At 42.4% G+C, this 22,318-nt stretch overlaps 1 protein-coding gene across 1 annotated transcript in view; it reads right to left on the reverse strand.

Moving 5' to 3' along the window:
* LOC5566075 overlaps positions 1-22,318 on the reverse strand; it is a 32,626-nt gene that overhangs the window by 634 nt on the left and 9,674 nt on the right. The gene's annotated exons all lie outside the window — the stretch shown is intronic.

The raw sequence follows: 22,318 nt of genomic DNA on the forward strand, positions 1-22,318 counted from the left end.
GGTCTTATAGGGAAAAGAGGTGACTAAAATAGTTATTTTAATTACCAAATTTTGAGAACACCAAATAGTGACTTACGGTTAAAATGTACTTGAAAATCCAAAACGTCAACAGTTTCATTACACTTTGTTACGATCAGGAAAACATGCAGGTTGTAAAAACTATTGAAAACAAAATTTTGATTTTTTCCTGTATTGTTTTAAGATATTGTCTACAAACTTTTTAGATTTGAACACTTTTTCAATCAACTTTCTATCTTTTCAAAGTTTTAGAAAGAATAAAGATGTTTTCAAAAAACAGTTTGTGACGTTTATTTTACAGAAACATATTGTATTGTTCAAAATTATGGCCTTTTACAATTCCGTTAAAATCAAAAAATAAATGATGCATATGCAATTCTTGGAAAAAGAGTTAAACCGTCTTTATTACAGTAATACCAATTTTGGAGATATAGGAACATTATAATTTTGAATTTTCATTGAAATCAACGATATCAGATATTTTGAAAATCGATCAAAATGCATTACTATTGTAAGGGTTCATTCATTTATTTCATAACGCTGAAATTGGCCATTTTGGGCACCCACCCACCCCCTTGTAACGCTTTTTATATGAATGTTATTCAATTTTTGTATGGGTCGTAACATTGCTAGGACACCCACCCACCCCCTCTAGCGTTATGAAATTTGTGAATGGGCCCTAAATTGTAGGGGAACCTGGTCCAATTCGGACCCTGTTCTAATTCAGACCATCAAACATTTCTCAATACTGGCGTTACTGTAAAGATCGTGTGTACCGTTTTTCTATCCACCTTCTGGCTTGGATCTAAGACAATAAATTTGACGCCTTTCAGTGATTTCGTTTGATTTTTATATTAGTTTATAGTTTTGAATTGCTCTAGTTTTTTTTATCAATGACACTTTACACCAGAAGGGTGCATTCGTGTCGGTGAAAAATGTTCAATCTAATTTATATTACATTACGCAATTTTGATTTTCACAATGTCTTGTACAATCCTGTTTCATGTAGGTACTTTAACAGCCTCGTTATTCTCTCTAAATTGTCATCGAGGGCTTCTGTCAGGCTTAGCGTATCAATGCCGTATCTTCTTCTTTCGTGTTCGAATTTTCTGCAGTGTAGCATAAGGTGTCGCACATCGACTGTGGTTCCACAACACTCGCAGGTAGGCGGAGATTCTCTTTTCAAAAGAAAAGTATGTGTGAACCGGGTGTGACCGATTCTCAACCTCGTCCACCTCTTGGTATCGTGCTTAATTTCTCTCAACTTGTTATCTCTTATTCCAAACCATTGCACAGTATTTCGATCGGCCGAAATCGTGAATTTAATTCTGTAGCACCTTTAAACGTGTTTTTTTCGGAATGGTGTCTTCGGACGATTTTTTTTTTAAAAATATAGCGCATATATTGACGGTAAATGTTAGTTCACAATTTTGCTACGGGCGGCGCTGCGAAAATATTTTTTTTGAAATGACGATCTTTAAATATGATGTCTTCGGCAAAGTTGTAGATAATTCAAATACAAACAACTTTGCCAAAGACACCTAGTGTGTATTCAGCTGCATTTCCAAAATACGGGAGTATTTTATGAACGACCCCCTAAAACTAGTTTTTCTCGTATATTTTGAAAAATGCGAAGTTTCCGGTAGCATCAATGTTCTACAAAATTGTGTAAACAGTCAAAATGAATCATTCTCTAGAAGACACTAGGTTTCTAAAGACCAAGGAAAAGCAGTTATTACCATTTAAGTGCAAAAATCAGTCATTTTTGGGGTCCGTGTATTTATTCGGGTGGCAGCTGGTTGCAGGTGAAACCTTGTAGGATTCAAAATACATCATTAGTAGTTGTAAATATCGATAGTGTCATTAGTATCCACGAGTATCCCTTTTACTTAGAGGAAGTTTCATCAATGACTCTTATTACCCTGATGTACTTAGTTATATGATGGATAGAGGGCTATGTGACTCCAACGTCTTCTTTTTCTTCTTCTTGAAACCGTCAATATATGCGCTATATTTTTGTAAAATTTTCGTCCGAAGACACCATTCCGAAAAAATCACGTTTAAAGGTGCTACAGAATTAAGTTCACGATTTCGGCCGATCGAAATACTGTGCATTGGCAGTCCCATCGGCGCCGTACGGCTGCTTTCGTCGCTCTCAGTACATCTTCGCCGGATATAGGGATGTCGATAGCCGGTTGTTGTCGAGCTTCGTTGGCTAAGCGATCGGCTTCATTATTTCTGTTGGAGACTAACATAGTAGTCGACGACCAAGTCAGAGAATCGTAGTAGTCAACTACCAAGCCAGTGTTGTTGGGTAACCACTCGAACTTGCCTTAGCAACCACTAGCAACCTGACAATATAAAAGGCGAACAATATTGCTACTCCGTCATTCTGTACTTACCATTCGAACATAAACATCTAGTTTAAAAGTACAACATTTGGCGACGAGGTTATCAAGAACTCAAGCTCAAGAGGAAGAATCATGGCACCCACCTGGCGGCGACAGCGAAACTCTGATGCAGCAGATTGTTCGGCAGAACCAGCAGATGGCAGAGCAAAACGCGCAATTGATGGTCTTGCTGGAGCGCTTCGGCATTCAAGAGGGCTCCGCATCCGGCCGATCTTCAAGCAACTCGGAATTCATTATTGAATCTTTGGCATCGAACATCAGCGAGTTCTCCTACGATCCGGACAATGGCCAGGTTTTCGACCGGTGGTACCGCAAATACGAGGATCTCTTCCTGAAGGACGGTGCGAAATTGGACGATGCTGCGAAAGTACGTTTGCTCCTAAGAAGCCTCAGCGTCAACGTTTTCGATCGCTACGTCAATTTCGTCCTTCCGAAACATCCCCGAGTGTTCACATTCGAAGAAACCGTGAAGCGACTCAAGGAATTATTCAGCATCCGGATTTCGCTCTTCAGTAAAAGGTACCAGTGCTTCCAGCTGACGAAAAACGATGCGGACGATTTTGTCACTTACGCGGGGACAGTCAACAAGTTCTGTGAAGATTTCGAACTGAATAAGTTAACCGCAGACCAGTTCAAGAGTTTAATCTTCATTTGCGGACTTCGTTCCTCGAAAGACACGGATATTCGAACACGGCTACTCTCAAAACTCGAAACGAATGCAGACGACGAATGCAAGCTCGAATCGCTTATTGCAGAATGTCAGCGTCTTCAAAATCTCAAACTTGATACCGCGATGGGTGGAAACAGAAGCAAACATCGGTGAGCTCCGTCTGCGCAATCAAACAGAAGAAGTCTCAGCCGAATTCATCTGGATCGAAAAACAAACCAAGCGGCAAATCAACCAATCCGAAGACACCATGTTGGCAGTGTGGCGGTATGCACTTCGTTCGTGATTGCTCGTTTACCAACCACGTTTGTAAGGACTGCAAGCAAACCGGATACAAAGAGGGCTACTGTGGCTGCTATTCGGCGAAGACATCCATTTTGAAGAAGAAGAAAAATTCCAAGGTCAACGGTGTTTTCGCAATCAACCAGGTTAGTAGCGAGTCCAGACGGAAGTTCTTGACTGTGACGATCGATGCTCTGAAGTAACGCTGCAATTCGACACGGCTTCGGACATTACGATTATCTCTCGGAAACTCTGGAGAAAACTCGGATCACCCAAACTACTACCTACCACAAGGGCAGCAACAACAGCGTCTGGCAAGCCTCTCCAGCTTCTTGGTGAACTTCAAAGCTCAGTCACTTTTGGAGGTGTCACCAAAATTGGAAAGCTTTACGTGGCCAACAACGACCTCAACCTCTTTGGTCTGGAATGGATCGACTTGTTCGGACTTTGGAACATGCCATTGTCGACGATTTGCAATCAAGTTCACGCTGATAGGTCGAACGCAATTCAGCATTACAAGGCAAGATTTCCCAAAGTTTCCGGCAAGGTCTTGGACACTGCACAAAAACCAAGGTACGTCTGTTCCTGAAGCCCGAAGCTATGCCAGTCTACAAACCGAAACGCCCCGTTCCATTCACGTCAGTGGAAAAGTCGATGCTGAACTGGACCCGTGGATATTATCACTCCGGTTGATTTTTCACAGTGGGCTGCACCAATCGTTGTGGTTAAGAAACCAGGAGGAAAGATACGGATCTGTGCCGATTATTCGACCGGACTAAACGCCGCCCTGGAATCAAACAACTACCCATTGCCAGTTCCAGAAGACATTTTCAGCAAGCTGAATGGCTGCAAATATTTCAGCATAATCGATTTAAGCGACGCTTACCTGCAAGTGGAAGTAGACGACAACTCAAAAAAATTACTGACAATCAACACCCATCGAGGACTTTTTCGATTCAACCGGCTAGCACCTGGGTGAAGTCCGCTCCTGGAGCATTTCAACAGCTTATGAACACTATGATCGCAGATCTCAAGGGTGTAGAATCGTTTCCTGGATGACTTGATGGTATTCAGCAAGACCGAAAAGGAGCATCATGAAATTCTCACTGCACTCTTTCAACGGCTGCAAGAATATGGTTTCATTCTTCGTGAAGAAAAGTGCAATCTCCTTCAACATCAAATCAAGTATCTTGCACATATCGTTGACGAATCTGGTCTACGTCCGGATCCTGCGAAAATAGAAGCTATTGTCAAGATGCCCCCTCCAAGTGACATCACCAGTCTTCGATCATTCCTCGGTGCAGTAAATTTTTATGGCAAGTTTGTATCGGAAATGCACCAACTACGAAAACCACTTGATGCACTTCTCAAGAAAGATGCTCAGTTTGTCTGGACCAACGAATGCCAGAAATCTTTCGACAAATTCAAAGAAGTACTCCAGTCAGACCTTCTACTCACCCATTACGACCCAACATTGGAAATAATCGTTGCAGCAGACGCATCTCAATCAGGAATTGGAGCATGCATAATGCATAAATTTCCCGATGGCTCTGTCAAAGCAGTTGCCCATGCATCCCATTCTCTTACTGATGCTGAAAAACGTTACGGACAGGTTAGAAAAGGAAGGCCTAGCTTTGGTGTATGCAGTCACAAAGTTCCACCGAATGCTACTTGGACGTAAATTCACTCTTCAGACCGATCATCAGCCACTATTGAGATTTTTTGGATCAAAAAAGGGAATACCAATCCACACCGCCAATCGCTTACAACGTTGGGCACTGACGCTTCTTTGCTATGACTTCGAGATCAAATATGTATCCACCACCCAGTTCGGAAATGCTGATGTTCTTTCTCGACTAATCAGCAAGCATTCAAGACCAGAGGAAGATTTTGTCATTGCTTCAATCCAGCTGGAAGACGACATCGAAGTACCTCTCCAAGAAGCAGTCGGGTTCCTTCCTGTTACGTTTGACATGGTTCGCAACTCAACAGTCAAGTGTCCCGTACTCCAGCAAGTAGTCAGCCATATCGAGATTGGATGGCCAGCCAGCACCAAAGACATCACAGACCCCGATGTTCGAGCATTTTACACTCATCAAGACGCGCTAGAATTGGTGAAGGGATGTGTAATGCTCTCAAGCCGGTTGGTGATTCCTGAAACACTACGCAAACGGATACTAAAACAGCTTCACAAAGGACATCCAGGAATGGAAAGAATGAAAGCGCTTGCACGAAGTCACGTCTACTGGCCAAAAATCGATGAAAGCATTTCTGATTACGTCAAGCGATGCGACAGCTGTGCCATGCATTCGAAGACACTTCCGAAGGTTCCTCTGCAATCGTGGCCGCTCGCACAGTCTCCCTGGGAACGCATTTTTTTTTTTTTTTTTTTTTTTTTTTTTTTTTTTTTTTTTTTTTTTTTTTTTTTTTTTTTTTTTTTTTTTTTTTTTTTAATTTCTTTATTAGTATCATTCCAAACATTACATTCATTTCTTATATCTAGGTGTTCTGTGTTATTTGACAACACTATCATCCTAATTTGGTAAAACAAATTTAAGATTTAATTAACATTTTGTTAACAACATATTACATTTCATTTGCCGTAGCAGTTCAGTTTTTTTACAGGTGAGTTGATTTCACCTGCTTATAAGAGAAAAAAAAAAGTTTTTCATATACTTAACCTAACTTAACCTAAACATATAACGCATTAATCGTGCCAATAGAAGATTGCAACGATTTTTGCCTGAAATTATTAATGATTGTATTTGACATTTGTTCCAATGTTTCAACATTGGATATTCTATGTAACTCATTGGTACTATACCAGGGAGGAAGCCTCAGAATCATTTTCAAAATTTTATTTTGAATTCTCTGCAGAGCTTTCTTCCTGGTATTACAACAGCTAGTCCATATTGGTACAGCATACAACATGGCTGGCCTGAAAATTTGTTTGAATATCAAAAGCTTGTTCTTAAGACAAAGTTTTGATTTTCTATTAATAAGGGGATAGAGACATTTTACATATTTATTACATTTGGCTTGAATGCCCTCAATGTGATTTTTGAAACTTAAATTCTTATCTAGCATGAGCCCTAGATACTTAACTTCATCTGACCAATTTATTGGAACCCCTCTCATCGTGACAACATGTCTACTTGAAGGTTTCAAATAAAGAGCTTTTGGTTTATGTGGGAATATTATTAGTTGAGTTTTGGAAGCATTAGGAGAAATCTTCCATTTTTGCAAGTATGAAGAAAAAATATCCAAACTTTTTTGCAATCGACTACAGATGACACGCAGGCTTCGTCCTTTGGCGGAGAGGCCTGTGTCATCCGCAAATAAAGATTTTTGACATCCTTGAGGTAACTCAGGTAAGTCAGATGTGAAAATATTGTATAATATTGGTCCCAAAATGCTGCCTTGAGGAACACCAGCTCTTACAGGAAGTCTTTCAGATCTGGAGTTTTGATAATTAACCTGAAGTGTACGATTTGACAGATAACTTTGAATTATTCTAACAATGTATGTTGGAAAATTAAAGTTTTTTAATTTTACAATCAAACCTTCATGCCAAACACTGTCGAATGCTTTTTCTATGTCTAGAAGAGCAAGACCAGTAGAATAGCCTTCAGATTTGTTGGAACGGATCAAATTTGTTACACGTAAAAGTTGATGAGTGGTCGAATGTCCATGGCGGAATCCGAACTGTTCATTGGCAAAAATTGAATTTTCGTTGATGTGGGCCATCATTCTGTTCAAAATAACCTTTTCAAAAAGTTTACTGATGGAGGAAAGCAAACTGATTGGACGATAGCTAGAAGCTTCTGCAGGATTTTTGTCTGGTTTTAAAATTGGAACAACCTTAGCATTTTTCCATTTGTCAGGAAAATATGCTAATTGAAAACATTTGTTAAAAATATCAATTAAGAATGATAAGCTACTTTCTGGAAGTTTCTTGATGAGGATGTAGAGAATTCCATCATCACCAGGAGCTTTCATGTTTTTGAATTTTTTAATAATAGTTCTCACTTCTTCCAAATCAGTCTCCCAGGCATTTTCGAAAACATTCTCTTGATTGAGAATATTTTCGAACTCCTGAGTAACTTCATTTTCAATTGGACTAGTAAGTCCTAAATTAAAATTGTGCGCACTTTCAAACTGCATAGCAAGTTTTTGAGCTTTTTCGCAATTAGTTAGTAATAATTTGTTTTCCTCTTTCAATGCCGGTATTGGCTTCTGAGGTTTTTTCAAGATTTTAGATAATTTCCAAAAGGGCTTAGAGCCAGGGTCCAATCGAGAAATTTTATTTTCAAAATTTTTGTTTCTTAATTGAGCAAAACGTTTCTTGATTTCTTTCTGCAAATCCTGCCATATAATTTTCATAACAGGATCGCGAGTGCGTTGAAATTGCCTTCTCCTCACGTTTTTAAGACGGATCAAGAGTTTAAGATCATCGTCTATAATCACGGATTCAAATTTTACTTCACATTTTGGAATTGCAATGCTCCGAGCTTCAACAATGGAATTTGTTAAAGTTTCAAGAGCATTGTCAATATCAAGTTTAGTTTCTAAAGAAATGTTAACATCAAGATTGGAGTCAACATACGTTTTATATATATTCCAGTCGGCTCGTAAATAATTGAAAGTGGAGCTGATAGGATTGAGAATCGCTTCTTGGGATATTTGAAATGTAACAGGGACATGATCAGAATCAAAATCAGCATGAGTAATCATTTGGCTACAAAGATGACTAGAGTCGGTTAAGACCAAATCAATCGTAGATGGATTTCTAGAAGAGGAAAAACATGTGGGGCTATCAGGGTATTGAATTGAGAAATATCCTGAAGAGCACTCATCAAATAAAATTCTGCCGTTGGAATTACTTTGAGAATTATTCCATGACCGATGTTTGGCATTAAAGTCACCAATGACAAAAAATTTTGACTTATTGCGAGTCAATTTACGCAAGTCAGTTTGGAGCAAATTAACTTGCTGCCCAGAGCATTGAAAAGGCAAATAGGCAGCTATGAAAGTATATTTACCAAACTGTGTTTCAACAGAAACACCTAAAGTTTCAAAAACTTTAGTTTCAAATGATGAAAACAGTTGATGTTTTATACGCCTATGAATGATGATTGCAACTCCCCCACATGCCCCATCAAGTCGATCATTACGATAAACAAAAAAGTTAGGATCTCTTTTGAGCTTAGATCCAGGTTTTAAATACGTTTCGGTAATAACTGCTATATGCACGTTATTAACCGTAAGAAAATTAAACAGCTCGTCCTCTTTACCATTCAGAGAACGAGCATTCCAATTTAAAATATTTAAATTATTATTTGGATCCATTAGAAAAACGTAATCCAATAACAATTTGATTTGTAAATTTTACACCAACTTGGACTGCTTCAGTCATAGTGGTGGCTTTGAACATTGCATCAATCATTAGATTCAATTGTTCAGTTAGAAAATTAAAATCAGAGGCAGACATGTCATGTGATTTCCCATTGGAATTTCCGGTAGACGAAGAAGCGGAGTTACCTGTGGCGGTAGGGTTTTTTCCATTTGATTTGAAACAAGTAGAATGGGTACCCATGGTTCGAACAGGGGAGGAGTTCGAATTTCCTGCTACGATATCGGCAAAGGATTTACCGTGGGTAGATACATTCGAAATAGAAAGATTCGAACGGCTACCCGACGGAATAAAATTAGTTTGTGAATGAGCATGATTATGATCTTCCTGATGGGTATGATTCATGATCAAGCGATTGTTAACTGAAAAATGAGCATTGTTCGATACTCTACCAGGCAAATTCCGGAAACGACCGTTATCGTAACGGATATTATCTTTCATCTGCCTGGCACGAGCCTCAATGACCTTTTTGCGTGAAGGACAATTCCAAAAATTGGACTTATGGTTAGCCCCGCAATTACAACATATGAATTTGGTGGTATCTTCCTTCACTGGACAGACGTCTTTGGCGTGAGAAGAACCTCCGCAAATCATGCATTTAGCATCCATGCGACAATTTTTTGTACCATGACCCCACTTTTGGCACCGACGGCACTGAGTGGGGTTCTGGTAATTTCCTCCAGGTTTCTGGAAATGTTCCCATGTCACACGGACATCAAACAAAAGTTTTGCTTTTTCTAAAGCTTTAATATTATTTAGTTCTTTTTTGTTAAAGTGAACTAAATAAAATTCTTGAGAAAGCCCTTTCCGAACAATGCCAGATTGGGTTCTCTTTTTCATAATGATTACTTGGACTGGGGAAAATCCAAGTAAATCATTTATTCCATTTTTGATCTCTTCAGGTGATTTATAGTCACTTGAGAGACCTTTCAAGACAACTTTGAACAAACGTTCAGTTTTGTCGTCATAAGTAAAAAATTTGTGCTTCTTCTCTTCAAGATGTTTGAGAAGAAGCTCACGATCTTTAAGAGTTTCCGGCAAAACGCGACAGTCTCCTTTCTTTGCGATTTGGAAGGAAACCTTGATTCCCCTAATGGAGTTCAAGATCTCCTGCCTAAATCCCCCAAATTCGGAACAACTGACCACGATAGGCGGCACTCTTTGCTTCCTCACTTGAATCAAAGAGCCTGGGCTAGAGGCTGCTTCGATTTGGTGTTCGGAAAATTTGTCTAGAGCATCGAACTGATTGCTCATTTCGATACAATTATTCATTTCACCCTTGGAAGAAAGTTCGCATTCCGGGGAAACGTCCTTTCTTCCATTCTTGCCACGTGTAGTGACAGTTTTAAAACCCACTTTTTTGGAAGGAAGTAGGGAATTCAGAGATTCACCCTTCCTTTTGTTAGTTGTTGATACCATGTTTAATTAATAAACGAAAGAAGACGTGACCTTCGAAAGGTTTTTTCCCAAGACGGTGTCCAAGAAGGATTACCACCGCTAGCTTTCGCCAACGGGTCCTGTGGGACGCCCTATTTCCTGAAAGAGTATGCTATAATATACACCCCTCGGTTTACTGTCAATTGACGTTCATTCGGTACGTCAATACCTATTGCCATAAAGAACGCCACCGACGTATACACGCGGTGTATGCAGTCGGCCTCTTTCTCCTGCGGACTGCCGCCCTGACAAGACGTGCGCTGCTGCGCAGTAGCGTGAGTATCAGCTCCGTTGAGCAATCCTCTAAGTGGCGATTAACGGATTTTCCACAATGGCGATCCTACCAGGTTAGCTACCGAAAGGTAGCTAACAAATAAAGCGAACGCGTGTAGTAATCAACATGAGGGTTGCTCAACATTTCGAAAACAAGTGGAAATAAAAGTGAAAAGTGTGTGTTTTGCGAACAAACTTGCTCGGTGTGAGAAAAACTAGACGCTGCTGTCCGCTCCCGTTTCCGTGGTAAAATAAGTGCCGGATCTTCATACGGAATATTGATCGGATGGAACATTATGCAAGATGTTTCCTCTATGTGATATTATAACAAGTGTGTAATTTGTTACGAGTAAAACGGTTTCGGTCAGAGTGAATAGCATTCATTGTTTTCGGCTTGCGATAGATTGCTGTCAAAGTGCTTTTGCGATGGAAGCGCGAGAACTGGAGTTCCGATGCCGAACGATGACGTTGTTGTCAAGACGATGTGCTTGTTTCACGAGACAGGATGCTCGGTGAATTAACGGACAATATGGGAACCTGTCACGAGTAGGGACTGTCGAGACAGATTTCGCGCTACAACCACGAGATGGGACACTCTGTGGGGATCAAAGAACAAGTCGGGACGCTTGGATAAATACCTAGAAAACATAATGCATCTACCACTAGTCGGGAGGCTAGGTGAAGATTGTCAAGCTAATAGGACACTCGATTGAATGTAGAAAATGATCTGCCATGGAGTGGGATGCTCTATGGAGATTTAACGGCATCAGTGACAAGGCACTCGATGAGATAACATCAAATAAATCTGCCGCGAGTCAGGACGCTTGGTGGAGATTTTCAATTTCATCTGGGAGATGAAACAAGAATCGATCTGCAGTGAGATGAATGCATGGCGTTACCATGACAGGCTTGGATGCAAGCAGAGTGGGTATACGGCTGTCAAACACCGAAAAAAAATCCACCTCACTATAATGAGTCAGCACGGTCAGCACAGATCGAAAGCTCAGGCCAGACCAGATAGCAAACGCTAATCTTTTCCAATCCTTTAAGGCGAAGTAGGCCGTAATTGAAATGTATACTGGGCATCGATGATTGAGACTGAATTTTCTCACGATTGCGAATTAAAGAAAATCGCTTGGTTTTGCACTGACATAGCTGAAGAATTATCAGCTTCCTTTCTGCATGTGAGCGCAAGCAGTGATACTTTTTTTTAATCAATATTTTTTATGTTAACAAAGTTTCATCACTTTGAAATTGCGAGATGCAAAATCAACATGGCTGACAAAACGAATGACGGGCTACTTAGCATTAATCTACGGGACATTTGGCAACGTTGGTGGTGGCACACACAGTGGCCCAGTTTCGAAAAATCATGGCAAGAATTACGCATTCCCAGTATTGTACAAATATTGATAATCACAAGCATTGTGGAACATGTTTTAGGGTTGCATACCCTGTTATGGTTTTTATAGATCAGCATTTCAACATAATTTTTGTTTATACATTTTGAAGATCTCAACTCGTTATCTGTGCATTACCTATTTTATTATTTAGCATACTCAAAATAATAGTTGTTATTTAAACAGGATTAATGCCAGATGAAAAAAAAATAGCACCCGGGAAAGTTGAATCTTGGTAAAAATAAGTTACCGATTATCAAAACTTATGCTGGAAATCTAGACTTACAAGACCTTTTTAAAGACGAAATAGTTTAGGGTATATAGGGTAGAGACACGGAGAAAAACGTTTTTTTTTTTTGAAATTTGCATATGTGTTCTAACCTGATTGTGATGAATGTTTGATTTTGTTTTTCAACAAAGTTTAGAAATTGGATTTTTTTTAAAGATTTTGCTATGTGCGTTGTGAGCATAAAAACAGATAGAGAAAAAGAGAGATGTGTTGACCTAGTCAACGAAGTCCGTGCTCGAAGCCAAATCTGGATTGGTTGTGGTTCATTCAAAACATTGAAAGCTAGCCTTGAGTAGAATTCTGGACCGCGTTATTTTTTGGCGCCATCAGCGGAGAAATACCTACTTGAGCAGGTAAGCCGAAGTTAGATTATATCACGAAAGAGCCGATTTAAGTAAAAGCAAATACGTCAAATTTGAGCCGATTTGTAGTTCCGTGTGGACGGAAATTTTACAACACATTTTACAACATATTGAAGATGAACGAAAATGAAAGAGCCTGTTGTTATGAATGAATAAAGAGGTGAGGGAGTGAAATGGTAGTTGAATAAATAAATTGATAAATGCAACGAGAATGATTGATTGTAAGCCGATAAGAAGACATTGAGCTATAATGCTTGGTGTATATAACATAACTATCGAAGAGTGATGTAGTTCAGTTAGAAAATATCGTTTATGTTTGAGATGATATAGCACCTCGAAAGTGAAACGCACGTAAAAAGGCAGACCAGCGGTTGTATACTGACTGTTTAGATTATATTGTGCAGTGGATAATAAACTGTGCAATAAGCCTGCAGCCGGAGCTATGTAATCACACAAACTGTTGCTGTACTGTAACAAATTACTTCCAAGAAGAAATTCAAATGTTCCTACTTGATCTTTTGTTTGCGATTACACTGAAATTGATAAACATATCATAAGAGATAGCTTGGTGATTCTGAAAGCTTTCTTCTTTTCAGTACTGATTGATGCAATTCGGATCAAAACGCATACTTCCAAAGCCTTGCCATATTGAATACTATAGCTATGATTCGTACGTATACTCTATGTAAAGTTTGCTAACGCCGCTAGGAAGAAAACTAATGCATATTATCCGGATTTTAACGTATCATCCGCTATCCCGTGTATCACAAAATAGTACTAAACAGTAGATAACAATTCAAAGGATGTGCATTGTTTCAAATATGATTTGAATCAAGACCTAGTCATGTTTATTTTTCTAACATTATTAAAGCCGTAGTTGGCGGCCCTAGTCATTAGTTTTTTAATCTCAATCAAAATTACTAGCAAATATCTTGAGTGAAAGTTTATTCTACACAACTTAACGCTATCATGGAACCTGAAAGAAGTATTAAAAGTTTCAGAAGGGAAAAAGTAGTAATTGAATATTTCAAGCTGTTCTTGACCATTATTAAAATTAAATTGCGAAATGTGTTCAAATCGCTTGTGATTCGTAAATTTGAAAACAGCAGATCGACAATGCTATACATATAATAAATCGTATTATTATCGGGACCCTAAGGTTTTTTTTTAGAGAAGGAGTGGGATGTGGGACGCCCTATTTCCTGAAAGAGTATGCTATAATATACACCCCTCGGTTTACTGTCAATTGACGTTCATTCGGTACGTCAATGAGCCATTTTACGAGACGTTTCGGAACAGCTGATCGCCGCAACCGCGTCAATTGACAGGAGACCTGGGATTAAATCCAGCGTGATTTTCAATAACGCCTCATCTTACCAAACGAGGACATGGAGAAAATGACAAAAATTAGATCCAAAAATGTTCGTTACTGCAACATTACACCTAGTTATTGTATCAGCTACCTCTTTGTTACCCATATTGCACATAAAAAAGCACTTTTGTGATCAGAAATATTTTAATAATTTTTCTCCATTTAAGTTTTCGCCTGGATGAAAATCTACGCTAGAAATGCGCACAGTCATCAACCATCATCATCGCGAAAACTGACGCCGATGATTGAAAAATCCCAGGTCTCCTGTCATTTGACCAGGCTTCGTAAAATGGCTTATACCTATTGCCATAAAGAACGCCACCGACGTATACACGCGGTGTATGCAGTCGGCCTCTTTCTCCTGCGGACTGCCGCCCTGACAAGACGTGCGCTGCTGCGCAGTAGCGTGAGTATCAGCTCCGTTGAGCAATCCTCTAAGTGGCGATTAACGGATTTCCACAGGTCCAACGAAAAATCGAAGGCACGGGTCCAAACAAGGATCGTAAAGGGATCAATAGTAGAAAAAATAGTACTGAAAAGTACTGTTTTAGTAGCACTGAAAAGTACCGTTTTTAATTTTAGCACTGAAAAGTACAGTTTTTGTAGCACTGAAAAGTACTGTTTTATTGCTTTAGGTAGTTTTTAAGAAAACTTCCAAGAGCAGAGAGAATTCGTGTACGCACAGCACGAAGGTACGATGCGCACTGGAACGCATTCATATAGATTTTGCTGGTCCAGTTAACGGATTGCACTTTTTGATAGTAATCGACGTTTTTTCCAAATGGCCGGAAATCAACATTGTACGATCGCCAACTACTGCAGCAGTAATCAATTTCCTGGATGAATCATTCGCTCGTTTTGGAATTCCAACCACCGTCGTTTCGGACAACGGTACACAATTTTCATCGGTGCAGTTCGCAACATTCTGCAAGAAGAATGGAGTTCAACATTTGCGAATATCTCCGTACCATCCGCAGTCTAATGGCCAGGCTGAACGTTTTGTAGAAACTTTGAAGTCAGCGTTGCTCAAAATCAACAAGGGGGAGAATATCTCTGAATCATTGCAAATCTTTCTTCAAGCCTACAGAACAACCCCAAGTCGTGTCCTAAATGGTAAAACACCATCCCAGCTAATGATTGGAAGAAACATGCGAACAGTAATAAGCTTACTTCAACCACGACAACCGGTGACACCAATAATCAATCACGACCAGAATGTCCAATTCAATCGGAAGCATGGCGTAGTACCTCGAAAACTAAAGGCAGGTGATACCGTTTATGCAAAGGTCTACCAAACCAATTCAAAATGGAAATGGGCTTCCGGAATCATCATTGAAGTTATTGGACAGGTGAATTACAATGTTCTACTGGACGACTGGCATGGCAGACGGAAATTGATTCGTTCACATGCCAATCAAATCAAGCACCGTTTTGATGAACAAACAGTACCTAGGAATTCAACAGTACCATCTCCATTAAGCATATTTGTGGATGAATTTGGATTACAAGAGAATTTCGAAAACGCTCAACAAAATATGGTCGATGTTAACGCTTCTCTAGATTCTGAACGCAATCCAGAAATTACAAAGGATGATGATGAGGAAAATGAAGTTCAACCCGAGATTGAAGCTCCTGATGTTAACCCTCTGGAATCAACACAGCGGTCCCAGCCAGAAGAACAATCTGATGAGGAACCCTCCACAAGCCGTCCCAAACGTATAATTCAGATGCCATCCAGATTAGAGCCTTTCCTGGTATTCTGGAAATAAGAAGGGAGGAATGTTGGAGACTAACATAGTAGTCGACGACCAAGTCGGAGAATCGTAGTAGTCAACTACCAAGCCAGTGTTGTTTGGGTAACCACTCGAACTTGCCTTAGCAACCACTAGCAACCTGACAATATAAAAGGCGAACAATATTGCTACTCCGTCATTCTGTACTTACCATTCGAACAATAAACATCTAGTTTAAAAGTACAACAATTTCCGTACAGCATGTCCCGGAATCCAACAAAACGGAACGTTTTTGTTTCGCACTATGTACTCAACCTCCTGAATCCACGGGTGCTTTAAAGATCCGGCCTCTAAGGCCTGCAGGCAACTCGCCGAATCCGTTAGGATCACCACCTCGTTCCGAATGTTTGGAATGGATACCGCTTTCTTGATCGCATACGCCTCCGCAGAGAAAACGCTCCACTCCTTCGGTAGTTCCGGAGATGCCGTTGTTATAAAAAGCGGCTCTTACCGTGTCTTCACACTTCGAACCGTCAGTGTAGACGACGGTCGAGTTGCGGAAGCGTGTCGACAGAAGTTGCTGGACGACTGGGCGGAGTTTATCCGGAGGGTCACCGGCTCGAATGCTCCTTTTCACGTCCCATACAATCGAGGGTTCAATTTTACGCGCAGCTCGAACGCGAGTATGACCGCTGCCCAAGCCACGACGTCAAGATCATCATAGGAGATTTGAACGCTCAGGTTGGCCAGGAGGAGGAGTTCAGACCGATGATAGGAAAGTTCAGCGCCCACCGGCTGACGAACGAGAACGGCCTACGACTGATAGATTTTGCCGCCTCCAAGAACATGGCCATTCGCAGCACCTACTTCCAGCACAGCCTCCCGTATTGATACACCTGGAGATCACCACTGCAGACGGAATCACAAATCGCCACGTTTTGATCGATGGACGGCACTTCTCTGATATTACCGACGTCTGAACCTATCGTGGCGCTAACATTGACTCTGATCACTATCTAGTGGTGGTAAAACTGCGCCAAAAACTATCCTTCATCAACAATGTACCGTATCGACGCCCACCTCGGTATAACCTAGCACGACTGGCCCAACCGAACGTCGCTGCCGCATACACGCAGAATCTCGAGGTAGCGTTGCCGGAAGAGGGCGAGCTTGACGAAGCCCCTCTTGAGGACTGCTGGAGCAACATAAAAGCAGCCATCATTAACGCAGCCGAGAGCATCGTCGGGTACGTGGAAAGGAGGACATGTAACGATTGGTTCGACGAAGAATGCAGGCAGGTTTTGGAGGAGAAGGATGCAGCGCGGGCTGCAATGCTGCAGCAAGGAACGCGACAAAACGTGGAGCGATATAAAAGAAAACGAAAGCAGCAAACCCGCCTATTCCGGGACAAAAAGCGCCGCCTGGAAAAAGCGGAATGTGAAGAAATGGAACAGCTGCATCGTTCACAAGAAACGCAAATGTTGTACGAGAAGCTTAACGCATCCTGAAAAGGCTTCGTGCCGCGAGCCGAAATGTGTAGGGATAAGGACGGAAGCATCTTGACGGACGGACGTGAGGTGATTGAAAGGTGGGAGCAGCACTACGATGACCACCTGAATGGCACGGATAGCACAGGCGCCGAGGGTCACGACAGCGGAGGAAGTGACTACGTCAGCACGGCGGATGAAGGAAACCAACCTGCCCACACATTGAGGGAAGTTAAGGATGCCATCAACCAGCTCAAGAATAACAAGGCCGCTGGTAAGGATGGTATTGGAGCTGAACTCATCAAAATGGGCCCGAAGAGATTGGCCGCCTGTCTGCACCGGCTGATTGTCAGAATCTGGGAAACGGAACAGCTGCCGGAGGAGTGGAAGCAAGGGGTCATATGCCTCATCTACAAGAAGGGCGACTAACTGGAATGTGAAAACTATCGTGCGATCACTATCCTGAATGCCGCCTACAAAGTGCTATCCCAGATTATCATCCGTCGTCTATCACCAATAACAAATGAGTTTGTGGGAACCCAAGCAACCAATAGTTCGGATTGTACTTAAGCAGTGAACTCCACAGTTCACTTTTGGTATAAATCTGGTTTCAGTGAAACTTTTTCGCTAATTAAGAGTATACTACGGATATTAACAGAACTTCATTCTCAGAAGTGTAATTAATTAACCCATCGTGAACTAGTAAGTTCGGAGCAAGTTTTATTTGAACTTCTTTCCTACTTGAAGGTAAATAAGTAACTTAAACGAACTCTATGTACACCCGATTCTGTTTTTGCACGGATTTTTTTTACACGGCCGTGCAAAAAAAGTTTCCATACATTTTTTTCCGCCAAAACCTTATTTTTGCATGAAACGTCGAGAAATGTTGTTACTTTTTTTGCACGGTTTTTGAAATTTTGAACTGAAAACTTTTTTTGCACGGTACGCATCCCCCGTGCAAAAACAGAATCGGGTGTAAACTGTAAAGTTCGATTAACTACTTAAAAAGTGAGCTGATTAAGCCAAAACATACCCTTTTATCCGTACTTTTGGTTGCTTGGGAAGTTATCAAGCTGGTTTCATCAACGGCCGCTCGACAACGGACCAAATCTTCACTGTACGGCAAATCCTCCAGAATGCCGTGAATACCAAGTCCCAACGCATCACCTGTTCATCGATTTTAAATCATGGACGAGTACAGCTTTCCCAGGAAGCTCACAAGACTAATAAGAGCAACGATGGACGGTGTGCAGAATAGCGTGAAGATTTCGGGTGAACATTCCAGATCGTTCGAATCCCGCCGGGGACTTCGACAGGGTGATGGACTTTCGTGCCTGCTGTTCAACATCGCGCTGGTGTCAGGCGGAGAGCCGGGTTCAATAACCGAGGTACAATTTTCACAAGATCCAACCAATTTGTTTGCTTCGCGGATGATATGGATATTGTCGGCAGAACATTTGGAACGGTGGTAGACCTGTACACCCGCCTGAAATGTGAAGCGGCCTGGTGGTGAATGCGTCAAAAACAAAGTACATGCTGATAGGCGGAACCGAGCGCGACAGAGCCCGCCTGTTACGATAGACGGGGCTACTTTTGAGGTGGTTGATGATTTCGTCTACCTCGGATCCTTGTTAACGGCTGATAACAACGTTAGTCGTACTATGGGATCCAGAAGAAGCTGCGGTCGAGAAAGATTCACCCCCGCACCAAATGTACCATGTACAAAACGCTTATAAGACCGGTGGTCATCTATGGATATGAAGCATGGACCATGCTAGAAAAGGACCTGCAAGCACTTGGAGTGTTCGAACGAAGGGTGCTTAGGACGAACTTTGGCGGAGTGCAGGAGAACGGTGTGTGGCGGCGGAGAATGAACCACGAGCTCGCTAGGCTCTACGACGAACCCAGTATCCAGAAGGTTGCGAAAGCCGGAAGGGTGCGCTGGGCAGGGCATATTGCAAGACTACCTGTTGGTAGAAGCAGAATACCTGGTGAACTCGCGCCCATTGACGTACGTGTCCACCAACGTGAAAGAGGACCAGGAAGCGCTAACTCCGAACCACTTTCTGCGTGGCTGTTCGACTTTGGAGTGTCTGCCGTCAAGAGATCCCGTAGATTTGGCCGATACATTGCGGAGCAGTTACAATCGAGCACAGTTTCTGACGGATGGTTTCTGGGACCGTTGGCAAAAGGAGTACTTGCCGACGCTGAACAAGAGGACGAAATGGTTCGTCGACCGACGACAAGTGGCGGTCGGAGACTTGGTGTTTGTTGCTGAAGGTGACAAGCGAAGTAGTTGGGAGCGAGGCATTGTGAAGGAAGTGTTCACCGGAAAGGACGGGCGGATTCGTTCGGCGAACGTGCAGACGAGCAGAGGTGTGAAAACTAGGCCGGTAGCAAAGCTTGCCGTTCTGGAGATCGACTCGGAGGAGTAACCCCTGTTCCGCACCCGAGAAGCAGCCACAGGGTTTACGGGTGGGGGGATGTTGCGGCCCACTGTTCACAATTGCAACGCCGCGGCCCACTGTTGCGAAAGAGCACAACCGTGAACGTGTTCTGTTTTGTTGTTGTTGTGCTGCATCGCAGCATAAATGTTGATTAATGGAGAGTGCAAAAGGAGGGAGAAAACAGCCATCGCAGCTGATCGGTGATCAATTAGAAAGGCAACTGCGGTGGAAGATGGTGTTTTCTCCATCAGTAATTAGTGTTTGCCAGTGAAGTTTCCTGTGATTTGTTCGTTCGATTGATTGTTAGGTGTTAGAATATCGTCGAATATACCGTTGTTTACCGTAAGATTACGTTTGTGCAATGTGTGTCGTATGTGCTAATGTTGATTATTGTAAATAGGATTACCCTGCACACCCGGAGGTAGAGTAAGAGGAGCAATTGTGGCCGAAGGGAAAAAACTAGATTGTAAGTCGTTTGTATTTAATTGTTTGTAATAAGGTTTAACGTAAATGTTGTAAATATATTTCTAGTTGAGTTTGTTGCGAGCCGACATACTGTGAGATCGTTTTTACCCGCATCCGAAGGGTGCGAACATTCCTCAAAATCTATCTACCACCATGGCCTACAAATACCCGTGCTGCAATGAAGGGGAGGATTTCGATGCCAGCGTTCGTTGTGAAAGGTGTGAAGAATGGTATCACTTTTGCTGCGTGAACGTGGATGATAGTGTCGCCGAAGTTGTCTGGTATTGTGGGACCTGCCTAGGAGAGGATCGAGACATCCGTACTTCGTTGGGTGCCCCAGGCAACACCGCCATATCTCCAGTGGTGTTTAACCATCCCAGGCAGATTGAGGGTGATAGGGCAGGTATCGGTAAGTCGACGAGAAGCAAGACCAAAGGTCGCATCACTAGGGACCAAGCGCAGGATGAGATTGTCGAAGATGTTGAAGTAGGCAACTCAACTCAAGCAGAAGATCAGGAGACAATAGATTCAGAAAGAAAGCAAGAAGAAGAAGAAGCAAATAAAGATGACCGCGACGCGTTTTTGCATGCTTTGACGGAGGCATTCGGTCGTTATTGCAACCAGGTCAAGCGTTCAGAGTCTGTTCCTGTGAAGAAGCCCGATCGTGTTCGTGAGAGTGTCAAGAAAAGTGCCAGTTTGAGTGCCAGAGTGTCGTCGCCGGAGTCAACGCGTACCCGTGCGTGGAGAGAACTTCAAGAACTCGAGGAGTGGAACCGATTGGAAGAGCAAGAGGAAGAGAATCAGCGTAAAATCCTGGAGCTGGAGCGGAAGAGAATAGCCCGCAAGAAGAAAGTGCTGGAAAGAAGGTCGGAATTACGGAAAATCATCGACCAGGGAAGGAAGGTGGAAGAATTCGTGTTCAACGAGGATGAATTCCCAGAAATGGAGGCTGCAGTTGAGTTCGACGAGGACCTGGAACTGGAAATGTTTCCGAAGGATGTTGGACCATTACAGCGTCGGAAGAACACGAGACCACCGAAATCCCAACTTCTGGACGTCAGACTTCCAAGGCCGTCGTTTGAAGAAGAATTAGGTGTTCGTCATACTGCTTTCGACGGAGAGTGTAGTGAAGAGCGAGGCGCTATCGGACGCAGTTTGAGTCGGATCAAGATGCCAGAGCCAGGTCCATCGCGGCTTCAAATTGCTTCGAGGCAGGTGTTTCCAAGGAACCTCCCAAAGTTCAATGGCGCTGCCGAAGAATGGCCAATATTCATCAGCGCTTACGAACAAGCAAATCAGTCCTGCGGTTTCACCAATGCTGAGAATTTGGTCCGTCTACAGGAAGCATTGAAAGGGAAAGCATTGGAAACGGTCCGAAATCGACTGCTTCTGCCGGAGAACGTCCCGTTGATAATCGAGAAGTTGAAGAAGCGGTTCGGAAATCCAGAAGTCTTGTCGACGAGGTTAGCAAATCGGATTCAGCAACTTGAAGGACCGAAGGTCGAGAGTCTCGAGTCGGTGATAGAGTTCGGGAGTGCCGTAGAAGAATTCACCCAACACCTGAAGGCGGCAGGACTTGTGAACCACCTGAAAAACCCGATTTTGATGCAGAGTTTGGTCCAGAAACTGCCATCGTATTACGCCATGGAGTGGGTGGAGTATAAGCGACGAGCCAAAGCCGTTGACCTCGAAACATTTGGCGCGTTCATGGAGTGTCTGGTGGAAAAGGCATTGGAGGCAACCTTTGAGAAGTCGGAAGAGATCGAGCGTTCCAAATCGCGGGATAAGTCGAGGACGAAAGCCTTCGTTCACGCCACCGACGGAGGAAGCACTCAATCCGGTCAAAAGAGCGTGACGGAGAAATCAAAGTCGAATTTGCCGCCTCAGTCTCTTCGCCGGGACTTGAAATGTTCGGTTTGCCAAGAACCCGGGCATTTTGGGAGAAACTGTCAGGAATTGCTGAAACAGGACCTGGAAGGGCGGTGGAAGACGGTCGAGAAATTGAAGCTGTGTCCTCTCTGTTTGTACGACCATGGCCAGCGATCGTGTCGTATAAGGATGCAGTGCAAAGTGGAAGGATGTCAAGAATGCCATAACGCTCTGCTACATGGACGTCGAAAACAAGCAGCGAGAGTTCAAGCACAGTGCAATAGTCATCGCCATGAAACCCGAGCAGTGTTGTTCAGGATGATTCCGGTAATGCTGTACAATGGGAAGAAGAAGGTCGACACGCTTGCGTTGATCGATGAAGGATCGTCCGTT

Source organism: Aedes aegypti, chromosome 2 (assembly GCF_002204515.2).
Source record: "Aedes aegypti strain LVP_AGWG chromosome 2, AaegL5.0 Primary Assembly, whole genome shotgun sequence".
Classification (NCBI taxonomy): domain Eukaryota; kingdom Metazoa; phylum Arthropoda; class Insecta; order Diptera; family Culicidae; genus Aedes; species Aedes aegypti.